Consider the following 15,824-nt stretch of genomic DNA (forward strand, 5'->3'; position numbering starts at 1 on the left):
GTGCGTAGTCTCCTTTGAAGTCTTAGAGAACAGTTAGACAACGTTGTCTGCACTAAGAAAACAGCCCACCCTCTTACCCTTTCATCCCCACCCACCGGTTGGAAGGAGTTACTTCATTTTGCAGCACGGCCAGCCTCTCCCCCACCCTAGCTCCACGGCCAGCCTCTCCCCAACCCTAGCCCCAAGTTTTTTTTTGTTGTTGTTGTTTTTTTGTTTTGTTTTCTTTTGTTTTGTTTTGTTTTTTTTAACGTTTCTTCCGTGAGCCCGGCCCAGGCAGAATTTCCGCAGCCCATTCTGGACATTTCCACACAGTTGAAATTAGGTCAAAGAGAAAATCTAGAGCGGTCTGAGGGAGAAAAAAATCCCTGGGCTGCATCACGCAAACTGGGTTGAGGAGGACAACGCGTCCCTTGCCGTTTGCTCTGGTGAAGGCTGGTGCCTGTCACATGTGCCTCAGACCTTTCTGCTCAGGGCAGCTGACTTCTGAGTCACCGTGGTTTAGGAGAGCGCTCTCAAACATCAGGCTGCCTAACCACCATCTGATGGCTTCTTCGCACCGAGCCAGTTAGAAATGCAAGAACAGCCGCAGGGCTGCTGGCTCTTCATTATTTTAAGAAAATCTTTGCTCTGTTTTTGATCATGGCTGCAAATTAACAACAGATATGAAAACCAAGCTGGTAAGTGGGATTCCCATCTGGGAAGTTGGAGCGGTGCCAGCTCTTATTAGTCACCAACATCAGCTAAGGGTGGAGCACACTAACAGGATAAAACATTAAACCAAAAGCAATACTTCCTTATAATGTCCCTTTTCGTTAGAAATCTTCAAAATGCGAGCCTAGCATGCTTAACAAGCCAACACTATATTTAGGTGCTTTGGGAAGCCATGTTTATTTTACTTTCCTCTCTTCAGCTGTTGGAGAATGTTGCTGGGTATACAAAAAAAGAAAGAAAGAAAGAAAGAAAGAAAGAAAGAAAGAAAGAAAGAAAGAAAGAAAGAAAGAAAGAAAGAAAGAAAAAAATAAACTTTCCCTGTTAAATTGGCCTCCATTGCAAGAAGGCCTCTAGAAACCTTAAAACTTTGGCAACTTTAAACAAATGTATTTATCAGTTTATTCCAATGAACAGGAAACAGTACAGCGCTATATATAATGTGTTGGAACTTGGAACCCAGTGCCTGCTTGCATGATATGCTTAATGAACATCCTTAACTGACGGAATATTGGCAGTTCACACTGTAATGTAACTGCAGCACTGTCAGGGCCTGAGGAGACAGAGGCAGGAAAAGCATAGTAAACTCAAGGCCAGGATGGACCACAGAGTGAGATCCTTTCTCCAAAACAATAATGAAAATCATGTAACCGATTGGTGTGATCATCTTGCTAGCCCTAACCACAGTAGCAATGACGAGTGGCTCTGAGTTTATTTCCACTTCTGCGGTGGGGAGTGTCGCTCTTCAGCGGATTACAGGTGCGTAGGAAACAATGTTCAGGAAGTGGAAGCTCACTGGTTTGCTTGGTTTGCTCTCAGGATTTTTGTTTGTTTTGTTTCTGTTTGTTTGCTTGAGAGTCTTCCTGTAGAAAACCCTTGAGTGGCTAGATATTTGCCGTGCAGTGGTGCTGGTCTCAAACTCCAGGAAATCTTCCTGTACAGCTGCCAAATGCAGGAGTTACAGGTCTGTGCCACCCCAACCTGCTAGTTTTTCTTTCTTTCTTTCTTTTCTTTATTATTGTTTTTGGTCTTACTATTTGCTTTTTTTTTTTTCTGAAGAGTTTTTTTTAAATATTTTATTTATTTATTATATATTATGATTACACTGTCGCTATCTTCAGACACACCAGAAGAGGGCATCAGACTCATTTCAGATGGTTGTGAGCCATCATGTGGTTGCTGGGATTTGAACTCAGGACCTTGGGAAGAGCAGTCGGTGCTCTTAACCACTGAGCCATCTCTCCAGCCCGAAGAGTTTTTTTTTTTTCACTCTGCTATTTAAGGCATAATACTAAGGACAGGTAATATTTTCTAGAAATAAAGTTGAATAGTATTTATTGACATACCTGAGTATATTCAGAAGTTGGAATGAATAGAAATAATTAGATATAATTTTATTGTCTTTTTTAAAAGATTTTATCTATTTTTAATTTGTGTCGAATGTTTGCTGGCATGTGTGTATGTGTGCCCCGTTCATGCCCAGTGCCCAGGGATATCAGAAGAGGATGTTGGTTGTTCTGGAACTGGAGTTATGGCAAGTTGTGAGCCATCATGTGGCTGTTGGGAACCAAAGGCAGGTCCTCTGCCAGACCAGGGTCTTAGTCAAGGTTTCTAGTGCTATGAAGAGACACCATGACCATAGCGACTCCCTTTTTTTTTTTTAAGATTTATTTATTTATTATATATATGTATACTGTAGCTGTCTTCAGACACACCAGAAGAGGGCATCAGATCTCATTACAGATGTTTGTGAAGTACCATGTGGTTCCTGGGAATTGACCTCTGGAAAAACAGTCAGTGCTCTTAACCACTGATCCAGCTCTCTAGCCCTGACCATAGCAATTTTTATAAAGAAAGCATTTGATTGGGGCTGGCTTACAGTTCAGAGGTTTAGTCCATTATCATCATAGTGGTAAGCACAGCAGCACACAGACAGACAAGGTGCTAGAGAGGTAGCTGAGAGTTCTATACCCTGATCAGCAGGCAGCAGGACACTTGGCATAGCTTGAGCATAGGAGACCTCAAAGCCCACCCACACTTCTTCCAACAAGGCCACATCTACTCCAACAAGACCTCACCTTCAAATAGCACTACTCCCTATGGACCTAAAGAGGCCATTGTTATTTTAAACCACCACAATCAGCTAAGTATTCTTAACCACTGAGGCATTTATACAGTCCCTAATACATAATTTTTCATCCATTCATTATTTGAAAAGAATCTTAATCAATCATATGGAGCTATTTGTTGTTTTAATATTCTGTATCATCTTAAGTTTTTTTTTTTTCCTTGAACACCTGCCTCGAAAAGGCAACAAAGAAACAAAGAACAACGACAACAAAAAGAAAGAAGAAATAACAAGGGCTGGAGAGATGGCTCAGTGGTTAAGAGCACCGACTGCTCTTCCTGAGGTCCTGAGTTCAAATCCCAGCAACCACATGGTGGCTCACAACCATCTGTAATGGATCTGATGCCCTCTTCTGGTGTGTCTGAAGACAGCTACAGTATACTCATATACAATAAATAAAATCTTAAAAAAAAAAGAAAAGAAAAGAAGAAATAACAAATGCTGGCCAGAGTGCAGAGAAATGGGAAGACTTATCCACGGGTGGGAGTGTAAACTGGTACAGCCACTTTGGAAATCAGTCTGGAGGCTACACAAAACTAACTAATAATACGACTACCACATGAGCCAGCTATGTCACTGCTGGGCACACACCCAAAGGACTCTCAGTCCTAGCACAGACACATGCTTATCCATGTTTATCGCTACTTTATTCACAATAGTAAGGAAATGGAATCAGCCTTGATCTCCAGCAGTTGATGAATGAATAATGAAATGTGGAACATATACACAGTGGAAGTTTATCTACTCATAAAGGAAAAGAAATCAGTAAAACGGGTGGAGATTGGAAAGCATTATACTGTAGAAACAACCCATACTCAGAAAGTAAAATACTGTGTACTCTCTCCCACATGCAGAGCCTAACCTCTCGCTATAAAGCATGTGTATGGAGGCCGAGAGGTGACTCAGTGGTTGAGAGCACTGGCTGGCTGTTCTTCCAGAGGACCCAGGTTCAGTTTCTAGAATGCACATAGTGACTCGAAACAGTTTGCAACTTTTGTTCTAGGGGAATTCAGTGTTTTCTTCTGGCCTACACAGGTACTACATACACATGGTGTACAGTCATACATGCAGGCAAAACAGCCATTCAAATAAAATAAGAAAGCAAATCTCAAAAGTATTTTTTAAAAAAAAAAAATGTGTATCTAGGTGATAAGTGTAGGTGAAGGCCAGGAATCTTGAAAGAGGCCATTGGTCTAGAACACAAAGACTTTAAGGAAAGGGTTGGGAACACAGGGTGTAAAGCAGAAGGAAGAACAGAAGGGCCAAAGAGTACAGTAGAAAAAGAACCAGGGCAGGGAGATGATAGAAAGAGGGGAGAAGGCTCAACCAAAATTCCCGGGTGAAAACCTATGACTTTGTAATCTACTTTTAAAAGTAAAAATAAGGAGTGAAGAGGTGGGGGTTGGGGATTTAGCTCAGTGGTAGAGCGCTTGCCTAGGAAGCGCAAGGCCCTGGGTTCGGTCCCCAGCTCCGAAAAAAAAAATAATAAAAAAAAAAAAAAAAAAAAAAAAAAGGAGTGAAGAGGTAGCTCAGGGTTTGTTTGGTTTTTTTTAAATTGGATATTTTTTACTTACATTTCAAATGTTATCCCCTTTCCTGGTTTCCCTTCCATAACCCTCCTATCCCTTCCCACCTCCCCATTCTTCTATGAGGGTGTTCCCCCACTCGTCTACCTACCCCTTCCCGCCTCCCCACTCTCCACCTACCCCTTCCCGCCTCCCCACTCTTACATTCCCCTACACCGTGGCATCCAACCTTGGCAGGACCAAGGGCTTCTCCTTCCATTGGTGCCCAACAAGGATCCTCTGCTACATAGGCAGGTGGAGCCATGGGTCTGTCCATGTGTACTCTTCAGTTGGTGTTTAGTCCCCGGAAGCTCTGGGTGGCTGGTATTGTTGTTCTCACAGGGTTGCAAACCCCTTCAGGTCCTTCAATCCTTTCTCTACATCCTCCAATAGGGACCCCATTCTCAGGTCAATGGTTGGCTTCAAGCATTTGTCTCTGTATTTGTCATGCTCTGGCAGAGCCTCTCAGGAGACAGCTATATCAGGCTCTTGTCAGCATGCACTTCTTGGCATTAACAACATTGTCTGGGTTTGGTAGCTGTATGGGATGGATTCCCAGGTGGGGCACTCTCTGGACTGAAGGCCTTTCCTTCAGTCTCTGCTCCAAACTTTGTCTCCTAATTTCTTCCTATGAATATTTTTGTTCCCCCTTCTAAGAAGGACTGAGGCATCCATACTTTGATCTTCCTTTTTCTTGAGCTGTGAATTTTATCTTGGGTAATTCAAGCTTTTGGGCTAATATCCACTTATTAGTGAGTGCATACCATGTGTGGGTTTTTTGTTTTTTTGTTTTTTTTTCCTTGTTTGTTTGTTTGTTTGTTTGTTTTGTGATTGGTTACTTCACTCAGGATGATATTTTCTAGTTCCATCCATTTGCCTATGAATTTCATAAAGTCATTGTTTTTAGTAGCTGAATAGTACTCCATTGTGTAAATGTACCACATTTTCTGTATCCATTCCTCTGTTGAGGGACATCTGGGTTTTTTCCAGCTTCTGGCTATTATAAATAAGGTTGCTATGAACATACTGGACCATGTGTCCTTGTTTTATGTTGGAGCATTTTTTGGGTATATGCCCAGGAGTATAGCTAGGTCCTCAGGTAGTACTATGTCCAATTTTCTGAGAAACCTCCAGACGGATTTCCAGAGTGGTTGTACCAGTTTGCAATCCTACCAACAATGGAGGAGTGTTCTTCTTTCTCCACATCTTCACCAGCATCTGCTGTCACCTGAGTTTTTTATCTTAGCCATATTGACTGGTGTGAGGTGGAATCTCAGGGTTGTTTTGATACCTAAATATAGGCCATAGTAAAAGCAGTATACAGCAAATAGGTAGCCAATATCACACTAAATGGAGAAAAACGACGTGATCCGCTAAAATCAGGGACTAGACAAGACTACCTACTCTCTCCCTACCTAGTCAATATAGTATTCAAAGTCCTAACCAGAGCAATTAGACAACAAAAGGAGGCCAAAGGGATACAAATTGGAAAGGAAGAAGTCAAAATATCACTATTTACAGATGATATCGGGGGTTGGGGATTTAGCTCAGTGGTTAGAGCGCTGGCCTAGGAAGCGCAAGGCCCTGGGTTCGGTCCCCAGCTCCAAAAAAAGAACCAAAAAAAAAAAAAAAAAAAAAAAAAAAAGAAATACTTTTTAGAGCGCTTGCCTAGGAAGCGCAAGGCCCTGGGTTCGGTCCCCAGCTCCGGAAAAAAAAAAAAGAACACAAAGTGAATACCACACAGCTACAGATGATATCATAGTATACTTAAGTGACCTCCAAAAATTCCACCAGAGAACTCCCAAACCTGATAAACAACTTCAGCAAAGTGGCTGGATATAAAATTAACTCAAATAAATCAGTAGCCTTTCTCTACTGAAAGCATACACAGGCTGAGGAAGAAATTAGGGAAACAACACCCTTCACAACAGTCACAAATAATATAAAATACCTTGCTGTGACTTTAACTTGCTAGTGAAAGATCTGTATGACAAGAACTTCAAGTCTCTGAAAAAAGAAATTGAAAAAGATCTCATAGGATGGAAAGATCTCCCATGCTCCTGAATTGGTAGGATTAATATTGTAAAAATGGCCATTTTGCCAAAAGCAATCTACAGATTCAATGTAATCCCTATCGAAATCCCAACTGAATTCTTCATAGAGTTAGAAAGAGCAATTTGCAAATTCATTTGGAATAACAAAAATCCTAGGATAGCAAAAATTATCCTCAACAATAAAAGAACTTCTGGGGGAATCACCATTTCTGACCTCAAGCAGTATTACAGAGCAATAGTGATAAAAACTGTATGCTATTGGTACAGGGACAGGGAGGTAGCTCAATGGAATAGAACTGAAGACCCAGAAATGAACCCACACACCTATGGTGACTTGATCTTTGACAAAGGAGCTAAAACCATCCAATGGAAAAAAGATAGCATTTTCAACAAATGGTGTTGGTTCAACTGGAGGTCAGCATATAGAAGAATGCAGATCGATCCATGCTTATCACCCTGTACAAAGCCAAGTCCAAGTGGATCAAAGACCTCCACATAAAACCAGATACATGCAAACTAATAGAAGAAAAAGTGGGGAAGAGCCTCGAACACATGGGCACTGGGGAAAATTTCCTGAACAGAACACCGATGTCTTATGCTCTAAGATCAAGAATTGACAATTGGGACTTCATAAAATGCAAAGCTTCTGTAAGGCAAAGGACACTGTCAACAGGACAAAATGGCAACCAACAGACTGGGGAAAGATCTTTACTAATCTTACATCTGATAGAGGGCTAATATCCAAAATATACAAAGAACTTAAAAAGTTAGACTCCAGAGAGCCAAATAACCCTATTAAAAATGGGGTACAGAGCTAAACAAAGAATTCTCAGCTGAGGAATATCTAATGACTGAAAAGCACCTAAAGAAATGTTCAACATCGGGGTTGGGGATTTAGCTCAGTGGTAGAGCGTTTGCCTAGGAAGCGCAAGGCCCTGGGTTCGGTCCCCAGCTCCGAAAAAAAAGAACCAAAAAAAAAAAAAAAAAAAAAAGAAATGTTCAACATCCTTAGTCATCAGGGAAATGCAAAGCAAAACAACCCTGAGATTCCACCTCACACCAGTGAGAATGGCTAAGATCAAAAACTCAGGTGACAACAGATGCTGGCGAGGATGTAGAAAAAAGATGAACACTTCTACACTGTTGGTGGGATTGCAGACTGGTACAACCTCTCTGGAAATCAGTCTGGTGGGTCCTCAGAGAATTGGACATAGTACTACCTGAAGACCCAGCTATACTATTCCTGGGCATATACCCAAAAGATGCTGCAACATATAATGAGGACACGTGCTCCACTATGTCCATAGCAGCCTTATTCATAATAGCCAGAAGCTGGAAAGAACCCAGATAACTCAGTTTTTAAGAGCACTTGCTGCTTTTGCAAAGGCCATAGCTTAGATTCCAAGCACCCAAATGGTGGTTCACCATCTGTAACTCCAGTTCCAGAGAATCCAAAGTTCTCATCAGGTCAACTTGGGCACAAAGCATGCACGTGATGCATATACACCCATGCAGGTAAGATACTCATTTATAAAATAATTAATAATAAAGAATGAGCCGGGAAGAGATCAGTCGAAAAAGCAAACATGAGGACCCAAGTTTGAATCCACAGAAATCATATTAAAATCCTGTGTGGTTGGATACACTTGGAACCTGCTTCCTGGGGACTAAGAGGCAAGAGGAACCTAAGGGCTCGCTGGTCAGCCAGTCTAGCAAAATGGCCAGCCAGAGAGCCTGTCTCAAAGAATAAGGTGGTAAGAGATTGAGAAAGACACCGATTTTATATCTAGCCTCTATCTATAACCACCCCCACACATATACACACACAAATAAATAAATACACAAAATGTATATACACAAATACATACTCATGCATAACACGCAAAGTAAAATTTAAAAAGTAAAATATTTGATAAACAAATAAGTTTGGTAAAACAATCTGAGTAGAAGTGATGGTGCAATCGCTCCTTCATATCTTCTTTACCAGGAAAGTAGAACTTGGCAAACATGAAGCTACAGTTACCTAGGAAAGTACTGGGTAATAAATATGATAACCACAGACAGGGTACTTATCAGCCAACCAAAGAGACTCTCTCCTTACACTCAAAAGGAGGTTTGCAGATTAAATCAGTGGCAGACATCTTTCCTCTAAAGTCCTGGGTTCAGTTTGGTCCCCAGCACTAAGGGGAAAAGAAAAATTAAGAAGCAAAAATACAGAATTTGTTTCCCCATAAGCAGAGCACAGGAATAGCCACAGCTATTACCAAATATGAATCATTTAATCCAATTCTATGAGCCCAGAAAGATTATCCTATCTCTTCCATAGTGTCAGGAGACCTACATATGTCCTGACTCTGCCTACAGTCATAAGTTGACTTTATCCTGGAAACATTAAAAGCTTTGGCTTTGTTTTGAAACCATAACAACAGAGAGTGTGATCTTTGCAAAACCAAGGACTCCTGAACCTTGAAGATAATTTTGTAACTAGTTTTGTTATTTATTTGGAACAAGTCTTTTTTCTTTTTAGTAGAGTTTTATTTATTTTTACTTGTGTGTATGCGTGCATGTGTGCACATGTTTATGTGAGCCACTACCAAACGCCGGTGGAGGCCAGCGGGTCTTAGATCCCCTGAAAATGCAGCTGTAGAAAGCGGTGAGCCGCCTCATCTGAGTATTAGACCTCACCTGGGTGTTCTGGGAGAGCAAAGCTGTGTCTCCAGCCCTGTTTGCAGAGCTATCATAGAAACAAACAAATATAAGAAAAATGAAAGCCAGGGGCTAGAGCGATGGCTAGCGTGTTAAGAGTACCCACTGCTCTTTCAGAAGACTTGGGCTGCATTCCCAGTGTCCGCATCCGGTGTCTTAACAATCAGATCCAGAGCATCTGATGCCCTTTGGCCCCATGTGCTGTGCACAAGCACATGCACTGTCACACACACACACACACACACACACACACACACATCTAATTAATTAATGTGCACACAATAATTAAAGGCACGTATCACCAGGCAAAATGAATAAATCTTTTAAAAAAAGAAACAAAAGAAGGAATGAAGAAAGAAAGAAAGAAAGAGAGAAAGAAAGAAAGAAAGAAAGAAAGAAAGAAAGAAGGAAGGAAGGAAGGAAGGAAAGAAAGAAAGAAAGAAAGAAAGAAAGAAAGAAAGAAAGAAAGAAAGAAAGAAAGAAAGAAATGAGAGCTACACAGATTCCCACAAAGAAGGGCAGGTATTTGGCTTGTATGGTGTTCTCTTCCCATGGCTGCAGTTCGCTGAGGAATGCTAAGGCTCCCCGGTATTTCACTAACTTGTTGTGATCTTCTCAGTTCACAGAATAGCCAAACTGAGACTTGGTGGAGCTGAGTCAGAGATCTGTAACTCAAGCTACTCAGGCAGAAGAATCTTGAGTTCCAATCTAGACTAGGTAATTTAGTAAAACTCCTCCTTGTTGAGAGTTAGGCACGAGAGGGAGGAAAGAGAAGAGAGATGGAGAGGGGGAAAGAGAGAGAGAGAGAGAGAGAAAGAGAGAGAGAGAGAGAGAGAGAGAGAGAGAGAGAGAGAGAGAGAGCACACGGCAGCTTATAACCACTGTTAACTCTATGCTTAGGGCACCCAATACCCTCTTCTGGCCTCCATGGGGACTAACCATACATGTGGTGCACTGACATACATGCAGGCAAAGCCCCATATACGTAAAATAAAAATAATAAAATAAAAACAACAGCAAAAAGGAAGCTAATAGTTACTTCAGAACTGTTTATCAAATTTAAAGCTGCAGTCTATTCGCTTGATGACTTATGTGGCTAACTAAGCAGGGTTCTCTGTTTCAATTACTCCTGGCAAGATTTCTCTGAGGCATAGGCGATAGTGATATTAACTCAAGAGATTAAAAAAATCGAGACGATAAGTAAATTGCTCAAGGTTGCACAATTTCAATGTTGTCTCTCTTCTCAACAGAAGTTGCTCCATCAGTAATTGGATGAGGTCATTTTCTGAGGCACACGCTAATGTGGATCTATAAAATTGTCTGGCCACAATCTCATGTTGTAAGACTGGTTCTTCCACCATGATCATTTTGTTTTATTTATTTATTTTTTTTTAGAGTCAGGCACATTCCTCTACAATGTGAAACATGCAGAGGGACATTTAAAATGTAATCTTCAATTCCCCAATCAAGCAAGGTTAATAGCCCACTTAAGGGTAGGCACAGTAGTGCACACCTTTAATTCCAGTACTCGGAGGAAGAGGCAGACAGATCTTTGTGACTTCGTGGTCTACATAGTGAGTTCTAGGCCATCAGGGCTGCAAAGCAAGACCCAGCCTCTTGTCTCCAGTAAACAAACAAACAAACCCACTTGAGAGCAAGTGCTACAAGACCCCAGTGTGCCTTGTACAGTAAGCTACATCACAGGGGATGGGAAATTGCCATTCTAAGTTTGCTATTCTGGAATATGGTTGCCTTGAGTAGGTCTCATTGTGAGAAACTGTCCTGTGTATATCTGACTTAAATTGAGATTTAAGTTTTCATTTATAAACTGGACATGGTGGTGCTCACGTCTTCAATCTTAGCACTTGGGAGGCAGAGGCAGGCAATCTGCGAGTTCAAGGCCAGCACAGAGTTTCAGGACCGACAGCACTACATAATAGAAACCCTGTCTCGAAAACATTTCTTTGCCGTTTGTAAAAGTGTCTCCTTCTCTCATCCTGGAAAAGGAGAGACTCTTAATCACTCTAGACTCTTAGCAACTCAAGTCTTTTGTCTGTTTTTCAGGTCCAGATAAGGAACTTAGGAGGGCAGAAAGAAAAGGGTTTGGTTTTATTTTGTTTTCTCTTTTTCCACTACATTTTGATGGGACCTCAAAGTACTGGTGTGGGGAATCCTTGTGATCAGAGAACAATGAAATAGGTGCGTGGAGGAAGAGGAGGAAGAGGAGGAGGAGGGGGAGGAGGAAGAGGAGGGGGAGGAGGAGGAGGAGGAGGAGGAAGAAGAGGAAGCTCTTCTGAACACATGGGGACAAGGCCATCAGTTCAAGACAAGACCTGGGGGTTGGGGATTTAGCTCAGTGGTAGAGCGCTTGCCTAGGAAGCGCAAGGCCCTGGGTTCGGTCCCCAGCTCCGAAAAAAAAAAAAAAAAAAAAAAGAACCAAAAAAAAAAAAAAAAGACCTGGCTATAAAGTCCAAGGCCTGCACTACACAATGTCCTGACTTAAAAACAAAAATTAAAAAAAAATGAACATAGCAAAGAAAAAAAAAATGAGGCAGGTAGGTAATGCCAATAGCAAGTACCTATTGTGACACTATGACAGCCTTCTCCTCCTCCCCTCCCCCTTTCTCTTTCTCCTCTTTTCCTTTTTTTTTTTTAAACACATGTCTTGCTATGTTGTCTTGGCTTGCCTAGAACTCTCTATATAGAGCAAGCTGGCCTCCAGCTCACAGAGATCTGCCTACCTCTGCCTCCAGCGTGTTGGGTAAAAGGCGTATGTTACCACACCTGGCTCAGCGTTCTTCAGGAAATGGGCAGCACGTTTTCATTTTATTTATTTTTCTGTGTGTGCATTGGTGTTTCCCCTGCTTGTATGCCTGTGTGAGGATGTTGGATTCTGGAAGTGGAGTTGCAGACAGTTGTGAGATACCATGTGGGTGCTGGAAATTGAACCCAGATCCTTTAGAAGAGCAGCCAGTTCTCTTAAACACTGAGTCATCTCTCCAACCCCTGGGCAAACATTTGCAGTTAAGAGAGGATTTTGGGTAGATAACACACCACACATCTGTCATCTTAGCATGTAAAAGGGACACGCTAGAACGGAGCAATCTAGAGGCAGCTCAGCAAAACAAAACCCGGATGAAAATTGTTTATAGTAAGCCTGGATAAAAAGGTAACGTTTGGCATGGAAATTAAAACATAGGACCCCGATGATCTTCGAGCTGCTGTGATGAACTTTTAATAAGACAGGGCTAGTTAGTAAGATGGCTCAGTGGGTAAAGGCTCAGCAGCCCCCAAAGAATTGGACATAGGGAGTTCAGACCAATTTAGATACATTTTTGTTCTATATTCGATGGCACCCATTCTCCTTAACTTTGCCAGAGATCTCGTGACTATAAAAAGTCCGTGCCATCCTATAGTCTGGGGTCGAATGGTTCATTATGATGGCAGTAACCTCAGATCAAACGTCTTTGTTTCAAAGTTTCCTCCAAACAACGGCCTGATCTTTGTTTGGGAATGGGGCTAACCCTGGAGCAGCAGCAACTCAGCGGAGGATGCCGGAGGGTCCCGGACCTGGATACACCGTAGTTGGCGGTAGGTACTCATGGAGTCTGAGGAAGCAATGTTCTGAGAGAAGAGTGGGGGAAAGGAGCAGTCCGCACGCACGTGACAAGGAAAGACCTGGGCCACCAGCTGGAAACCCAGCTCCTCCCAGGTTTTGACACCATCTGATAAGTTATTTCTCCACCCTAGAAATAAGCCAATTCAAACCGGATTAAAAGTAAAACAAGGCAGGTTTATTGGGAAACTGCTCTCGGGCAAATTCAATGGACCCAAGGACAGAAGCCAGGGAGAGGGAAAGGAAAAAAGAGAAAGGACATGCAAACAGAGAAAGAAAAGAAGAGAGAGAAAGAGAGAGAGAAGACCAAAATATCTGGATTTTATTGGGAAGAGCCTCTCGAAGAAGGGCAGCCCAGTCCCTGGATAGAAAGTTCAGGTTTGGGGATAGGGTGTGCCAGGTAAGGACTAAGGGATGCTGGGAGAGACTGGAGGCCTAGTCTGCTTTGATATGTAAAATATACACCTGGGGGCAGGGGGCTTGTCCCAGAGTCTGAAGGAAGAGTTTACGGCCAAAGTTGATGGCCTAAGTTAGATTCCTTACGATTTACACTGTAAAGAAAGGTAACTCTCCTGGGTTCCGTCCCCAGCTCCGAGAAAAAAAAAAAAAAAAAAGGAAAGGTAACTCTCAAAAGTTGCCCTCTGGGGGCTGGGGATTTAGCTCAGTGGTAGAGCGCTTACCTAGGAAGCGCAAGGCCCTGGGTTCGGTCCCCAGCTCTGAAAAAAAAAAGAACAAAAAAAAAAAAAAAAAAAAGTTGTCCTCTGACCTCCACACTTGCTATGGCATACAAGGTTTGGGCATGTGACACACACACACACACACACACACACACACACACACACACACACACAAATATGTAATAAATGTGATAAAACTTTTAAATGCAAGCAATGTTTCTATGAAGATAATCAGTTCTTGAACTTTGACCCCAGTAAGTATTAAACACAGAGACAATTACACCTAACATCAAAGTAGCGTATCTTCCTCATTTTACTGTTTCAAGTAACACTTAAACTCAGAATAGTTCTCTGGCTCTCTTGATTTGATTTCCTGAACAGGAAGCTTGGTTTCTCACCTCTCTGTATACATGCCAACTTAAAAGACATCTTTCACTAAGAGAATGAAACTACAGTGACTTTTAAAAGCTGGGGACTGGTGACCTCTGCTTATAATCACAGAATTGAATAGGTAAAGGCAGAAGGATCAGGATTTCCAGGTCATCTTCTGTTACTTGGAACTGGAGGCCAGCCTGAGTTACTTGAGATCCTGTCTCATAAACAATGACAAACAAAATGCCCTGACATTAAAGGCCTGGGGAGTAGCTGAGTGGCCAAGGGCAGGCTGAGCATGTACAAAAGACCTCCGTTCAACCCCAAGCATCACAAAACAAACAAACCAGCCTTGCAGTTCCGAAGTCCACTGACTTCTCCCACTTCCTCGGTTATCCCTTCTTCATTCTCATCTATCTTATGCTCCAATATTATGGCTTTTTTTTTTCTTTTATGGTAAAGCGAACAAAGAACAAAGATTTATTAAGGAGAAATGGTGAAAACCCCCAAGACAGGAAAGGGTTCCAAGGAGGAATACTTATGGAAGTTCTTTTTAAACATTGTATGTGTGTATTTGAGACACAGTCTCATGTAGCCCAGGCTGGCCTTGAACTAACTGTGCAGAAGATGATATAGAACTCCTAATTCCCCTGCCTCAGTGCAGCAATCCCTCCCTGCTAGAATTACACATGTGCACCATCATGTCTAGTTTTATGCAGTAGACCAAACCTAGCACCTTATGCTTGTTAGACAAGCTAACCCCCCTGCCCCTGCAGGGTGAGATGAGTGTCTGGTTTCAGCCTGCTTTCCTCCAGCAGTCCTCCTTATGACTCAGTATAGCTCTCCATTACACTGTATGCATCTTGGCACCATGGCACCCGCTTGCTTCATCCCCAGAACAATTACCTTTTCTTCCTGTGTTCTTCCACACTCTTGCCCAACTCACACTCTAAGACTACAATCAAGTAGCACATTCATTATCTCTCTCTTGTTTTTTTGCTTGTTGGTTTTTTTTTTTTTTTAAAAATCTGGGGGGCTGGGGATTTAGCTCAGTGGTAGAGCGCTTACCTAGGAAGCGCAAGGCCCTGGGTTCGGTCCCCAGCTCCGAAAAAAAAGAACCAAAAAAAAAAAAAAAAAAAAAAAAAGTCTGGGTCTTTGCTCTGTAGTCCTTGGATGGTGTAGTTTGTGATTTGTAGCCCAAGCTAGCCTCAAACTCATGGCAGTCCTCCTGCTTCAGCCTCTCAATTGCTAGGATTATAAGTCTTCACCAGCACAACTGGATATCTACTTGCTCTTGGTGGTTTGGTTTGGTTTGGTTTTTACAGACATGGTTTCTATGCATAACTCTGGCTGTCCTGGACCACACTTTGGAGACCCAGCTGGCCTCAAACTCTGAGATCTGCCTGCCTCAGCCTCCCAACTGTTTGTTTTGGCTTTTGTTTTTGTTTCTTGGGAGATAAAGTCTCACTGTGCAGCTCAGGCTGATCTGGAACTCACTATGTTGCTCTGAGTCGTCTTGAACCCTTGGTGATACTCCTGCCTCTGCATCCCCAACGCTGAGATTTCAGGCATGAACTACCACACATTACACCAACTCGATTCTTATTGTTTACCTAAAACCAGTGTCCCTGTGTGGTTGCCATGGATCAGACACTCAGAGAGGAAGGGAAACCTTTACCAAGTTCCTGTTTTTGAGAACTTTGTGAGTTGATGCAGGACACTAACATTTAGCTCTACAGAGCAGTTTCTAAGTGTTGTGTTATGATGTCTCCATCACAAACAACTGAACCAAAAGCCAAAAGCCAGGTCAGGAGTTCAAGATCACCCCCTGGCTACACATCAAATTCAATACCCTGTCTCAAAAAATAAAAATAATGGCTAAATAGATAAATAAATAAGGGGCTGGAGAGATGGTTCAGTGGTTAAGAGCACCATCTGCTCTTCCAGAGGACCCGGGCTCAGGTTCCAGCGCCCACAGGACAGTTCACAGCTGTCTGT

General features: G+C 42.3%; 1 long non-coding RNA gene across 1 annotated transcript; it reads left to right on the forward strand.

Moving 5' to 3' along the window:
- Positions 1-302: 302 nt before the first annotated feature.
- LOC102547623 (uncharacterized) lies at positions 303-13,700 on the forward strand. Its single transcript, XR_005504828.2, has 2 exons — positions 303-677; positions 12,640-13,700. It is a non-coding gene; the product is annotated as an uncharacterized LOC102547623 (long non-coding RNA).
- The last annotated feature ends 2,124 nt before the right edge of the window (positions 13,701-15,824 follow it).

This window comes from Rattus norvegicus, chromosome 5 (genome assembly GCF_036323735.1).
Source record: "Rattus norvegicus strain BN/NHsdMcwi chromosome 5, GRCr8, whole genome shotgun sequence".
NCBI classification, from domain to species: Eukaryota; Metazoa; Chordata; class Mammalia; order Rodentia; family Muridae; genus Rattus; species Rattus norvegicus.